Genomic DNA, 6,000 nt, shown 5'->3' with positions numbered 1-6,000 from the left:
TGGGAGACCCATTTGCAATCGAGGATATCAATGGTTAACTGGACTATCACATGGCACATACTGGACCATCTCGACAGAGGTGAAAGAAAGTGGTTCATACAATTCATGGAAATACCTACAAGCTTAAATGCCATGGAAGCACTATAAATGCAACCGCAACATTAAAGCAAGTTCACGAAGACCATGCATTACCACAGCCTCATCTTCAACAAACAATGCTAGATGGACGTGTCGAATGTCAACAACATCTTCCTTTGGGAATGAAAAAGAAGGTCATCCTAGAAACTGTCAATAAAAATTTACAAGACAGAGATGAGAGCATGATTTCACAGTCAACCTTGTATAAAATTTGGCGTAGAGATTTTTGCCATGTCAAGACACCATCAAAGCAAAGGATGTCAAAATGTAAGACATGTGATGAATTAAAAAATGCCATTGAACATAGTAAATGTGAGCAGTAGTGAGGAAGATATATTAAATGGTGATCAATCCATTTACCTCATGTGCCAGATGCTCGAAAGTTGTATGCTTCTTGGAGAGAGGAAGCTATTTCACATGTCGATAAGTCCATGTGCATCACCATTGATGGCATGGACCAGAATACAACAACTTTGCCATGATATAGATGTATCCCACTGGCATTGGAGGGCAAACATGGACTAAAAACACACTTCTGTGGAGTATTAGTACATGGATACCGAATCTTTTGTGATGTATGGATTGATAGTTTGCATGACCATGATAGTAACCAAGTTGTTATATCAATCATGAAAGCAATAAGAAAGGTTAGAGATGCTCACGGATGTTTGCCTAACACATTGCGAATACAAGTTGATAATTGTTAGAGAGAGAACAAGCATAAATATATATTTGCTTTCAATCACGCAATGGAAGCACTACTCAGTAGATGGAGATAATTTATGGAGTGAGTCATATGCTTTAGTACAATGAATAATTCCATTGAAGGAAACTAGATTTGTTCTTGCAAAAAACAAATCACTTGACATAGATGAAATGAAAGGCTTGAAAGCCTTCATTAAACATCTTCAAAGTATGATGCAAAAATATCCAGAGCAATCAACTAAGAATTTGGAGACAATTAAATCAACTGAAGCACTTATCCAATCTTTAGAAAGACAAGAAAACTTAATGAGCATTGAATACTGTGAATCCTTTTGGCTGGAACAAGCTAGGTCACCAAGTTTTCCTTTGGATATAAATATGTTAGTAGATATGGAGGAAGTAGAGGAATGCCTTTTACCTCAAAAATATTGTGGTAGGAAGGGAGAAAAACCCTTACCAGAGTGTATACCATCTAATGAGATTGAAGAGGGTCTATTTGTTGTAGTTTGGGCATCTGATCCAGGTTCAGAGTTGGATGACCAAGGTGGCCCAATTTGGGTTGCAAAGGTTGCTAAGATAGAAAGGGATGACAAGGGAACTCCTTTAACATTCATAGCTTTATGGTATGAACCAAAGCCATTGAAAAATCTCCCGAGAAGATATATAATAAAACAACTCTATGAGGGATGCTTGCAAAGGATACGTGAATGGGTTCCAAATAATGAGGGATTAACAGAGGTGGAATTCAATAGCATTATTCATTGCTGGAAATCGAGGACACGAAGTTTTAAAAAGAAGCATGGATACAATGTTGAAAAATGTATCACAATCCCTGATCCAAGTCGTGTCCATATTAAACATCATTTGGCAAGACTTGACCCATCAAGCGCAAATACATTATATGACTCTGATGACTCTGAATGAGACTCAAAAAAAGGGTGTATCTATATACCACTTATATATTGAATTCAACAAAGTCTTTTTTTTAATAAAAATGGTGTATCTGTACACCACTTATTTGTTGAATTCAGCAAACTCTTTTCATATGATGGTGTTATATTTTCACTTTATCAGTATAGTGTTAAAATTGAACTAGAGTTAGGAGACTACTGTTATTATTATTATAGTTATTGGATGGGGGCACCATGCACAAGTTTGGGAATTATAGCTTCATTGAACCATATTTTTTTTAATTAGAGGTCACCACTTGACTTTTTAGCTTAATAAGGCCATATTTGTATATAAGTGACCCATTTAGTGCTCTAAAAAACCCAATTTTTGAGCTCACTAAGTGAAGTTGAGTGGAGAGGATATGCTCCAAAAGAAAGTCCAAACCAAGAGAGAAAATCCAAAAATTTTGAATAGTGTGTTTAGGATGATGCCAGCCCTCTAGTCAACTGATGTCAGCCTCCCCATGTGCCCTATGTATAGGGCTCCTCCAATCCCCTACACATTATCACTTGGGGCTGCACTTATTTCCTCTTTTGGATATCCTCCCTTGCTATATACATAGTTTTCTTTGCCCCTCTCTCTCTCTCTCTCTCTCTCTCTCTCTCTCTTTCACTCACTCACACAAACACACACACAAAAAAAGAAGAAGAAAAAAGATTGGTAAATGTATCTCACATACACAAACACTTATTTCTTTATGTGTACACGCACACACACACACATATACTTTTTCCACTATGAATTATTCTTTTATGTACCCCTGTGAAATCACTCATTCGCTCCTTACTCCACTTGGCATTACCTATCTACCCAAATATAACTATGATGTTCTAACACCTAGTTTGTTTGAATGATGGTAGGTAAGTGGACCACGACTTCAAAACCTAGATTGCCTGAGGATTCGACGTCTTTTTTCAATGTTATGTTTGTCAACTCAATATTATTCAAAATTCTTAATTTTGATCGAAATTTTTGCAAACTCTAGTTGTACTTTTTAACTTAGATTTCTCAAACATTTGTTTCTTATATGTTTTTCTTTTTTAACTTTTTATCCAATTGATGGAATTAATTGTATGGCTCAATTATTGATGGGACTTCTTAATCTCTACACACACACACACACACACACACACACACACACACACACACACACACACACACACACACACACACACATGGTAGTTTGCACAAAGCCAAAGAGGGCAACAATAGACATGATTCGCTCCCAGGCTTTGTGACTGTTTTAGGGGGAATTTCCACCCATGTATGCTATGATTTGGTCTATCCCTCCCCCAATCTACTTCCACACCCTTCCTTAGGCTGTTTTGAGGAGCTCTAGCCCACACAATCAGCAGGAGAAGGTATGGAGAATTGACTATCAAAGGAATCCCATGTTGGTTGGGTGGTGTGCATATGACCTGGTCAAAGAATGGGATAAGGGGTGGAGAATTGTTATGATGCTTATCTCACCCACCCTTATTGCATTGTGCATGGATGAAACTATCACCTGTGTCTTGACCAAGATTATATAGATCTAATAGGGGCAGTTTCTTTTGTTAGTATCAGAAGCAGAGGTGTTGAGGTTGAATAGTTCCAGGGTGGTCATGAAGTGCGCTGAGGATCAGGAGGATGAGTTTCAGGACGTGCTTGCTACTTATGAAGAAAATGACTCGAAGGCACATTCAGTCCTTGTGCACGCCATCACTAAGGAGGTTTCTTCCACAGCGCAGACATTGACCAATGCGTATGAGGTATGGTCCAAACTAGAGGACCTTTATGCGAGGAACTTAGCAATGCCGGCTATTACTCTAATGGGGTAGCTTTATAGTCTTGAGTTCTCCAACAATAGTGCTATGCAACCCTTTCTAATGAAGGCTAAGGTAATCCATGACTAGCTTTTGTCCATGGGAGCTACATTGCGCTCTCTCCAGTTGGGAGCACTTAATCTCATCAAGTTGCTACATCCAGCTTATGACATTGTCTCTTGAGCCTTGCAATGTCAGGTCTCAACTAGTTAGTTGGACTTCGATGATTGTTCTCTCTACTGCTCGACATCTCTAGCAAAAGAGCAAGAAAGATAGGAGTACGTCTTACAAGAGTGGCAAAAGAGGCCATTTGGTGAAGGACTGTGATTGCAATCAAGATCACGACTCATCATTAGACTCTGACTAGCAAAGAGGTACCATGGTAGTTGTAACAAAGATTGCCTCGGATCGCAAGATAATACCAGCTTTCAGACAGTATTTAGTCTCCCCGCATGGGTCACAACCAAAGAGGGCATGTGGAGGGACGGTGCATTGCTTCTGATCCTATTCAGTAGTAGACAGTGTGGCAAGCATAGGAGATAGTGTGGAGCTATGGACCAGATGTGTTCAGTGTTCATTGTTTAGGTTGCAATAACTATGGACCGAGGAGCTCGAGTTCATTGTACAGGGTTTCTATATGTGATGAGTTAACTAGCAAGTTACTCGTGTGTTCCACATTTCATCTTCCTCCATTGGGAACCCATAGCCTCTAGCTTGGGATATTACAGAACCCATAATTTCTTTGGAGCCTCAGGTGACATTTCTTTGAGATACTCGATGCATTGGAGCTATCTTCCAGGATTTTTTTTTGGAGAATCCTATAAGAAAACAATATAACGTCTGTGCTCAACAAATAACAGGATCTCGTATGCAAGAGAGAAAAGCAGATAGTATGAAGAATAAAAAATTTGATTACTGTAAAACTGATACAATAGATGGCATTGCCTCCCAGCTGTGCATTCTTATGTGAGAAGCTTCGATGGCATGCTGGAAATAGTAGAGGACAGAGGCTGGATGCTAAAGAATCAGGGTTGTTGTATCCAGTGATGATGATGGGCTTCACGGGCTTGCTCTTATATAGCCACCAGTCGTAGTCTGTTAGATCTAATCGGGAGACCGGACCCAGTCGGCCCAAAATGGCCGACTGGAGGTTGGTCCCAAAACAGGCCAACGACCACATGTTAGAACCATGGCGCAAAATAGAGCAACTAACCTATGGTCTTTGTTTGGCGGCCTAGAGCCATCTTGGATCATCTGGGGCTCCAAACGGGCCCCGCAACCCGAGAGTGGGCTGCCTTAGGAAATGCTCCATCTACCCTCAGTGCGGTCAGTCATGGGATGCCTTCCCACACTTGCATGTAGCCTAGTTGGCAGTGTGCCAACTCTATCTGAAGCCGTCCAACCATCAGGCCACACATGGCCCCCATCTAGTGTCCAAACTAGGACCTATCGGATAACCGAGCTACTCAAATGCCTTCTCCTCATATGGGGGGCTTACAAGTAGAGTTAGCTTGTTCCCGCATAGTTACAGGAGAGTGGAGCATTGATATCTAACACCCCCCCTCAATGTCCACTCGCAAGTGAACTTACTTTTTTGGCCCAATGCCAAGTCGATGAAGATGCCTCTCTAGCAAGTCTCTTCTAAGAGCCTTTGTGAAGATGTTTGTAGCATTCTCTGTAGTCGGATAGTACACCAAATCGACCTCTCCATCCATGATGAGCTTGCATACAAAGTGATATTGAATCTCAATGTGTTTTGTGCAAGCATGGAACACAGGGTTATTTGCAATTGCCATGCAACTCTGATTGTGACATGATAACTACGTAGGCTTGTTCTGCACTGCACCCATGTCCCCTAAAATCCTCCTCAACCACACTACCTCACAAGAGGTAAAACATGCTGATTTGTACTCAGCCTCGGTAGAAGAAAGAGCAACTGTGGGTTGCTTCTTCCTGATCCATGATACAACTCCAGATCCAAGTGAGAAACAGTAACCTGTCACTGATCTCCTGCTGTCCATGTCTCCTGACCAATCCGAGTCACAGAATCCGGTAAAGGTATTGCCCTTAGTATAGGTGATGCCATAATCAAGTGTGCCTTTGATGTATTTCAGCACCCGCATCCCTGCCCTCCAATGGTTCTCTCGGGGCTTATTGGAAAACTTGCTTAGTACACCAGTCACAAAACTGATGTCCGACTGCATGTTGCACAAGTAAATCAAACTGCCCACAAGCCTTCTGTACTTTGCTTCATCCACCAGTGGTGATGACTCCTCATTTGAGAGCTTCACATCAACCTCCATAGGTGTGCCAACTGTCTTGCACTCAGCCATGCCAAATGCCTTCAATGTCTCTCTAGCATACTTCAGCTGTGAGATGAAGATCTGTTTTGGCTCTTGCC

Source organism: Dipteris shenzhenensis, chromosome 5 (genome assembly GCF_047967505.1).
Source record: "Dipteris shenzhenensis isolate YYH24624 ecotype China chromosome 5, Dip_SZ_1.0, whole genome shotgun sequence".
In the NCBI taxonomy this organism is placed as follows: domain Eukaryota; kingdom Viridiplantae; phylum Streptophyta; class Polypodiopsida; order Gleicheniales; family Dipteridaceae; genus Dipteris; species Dipteris shenzhenensis.
Note: the sequence above shows the minus strand (reverse complement) of the source record.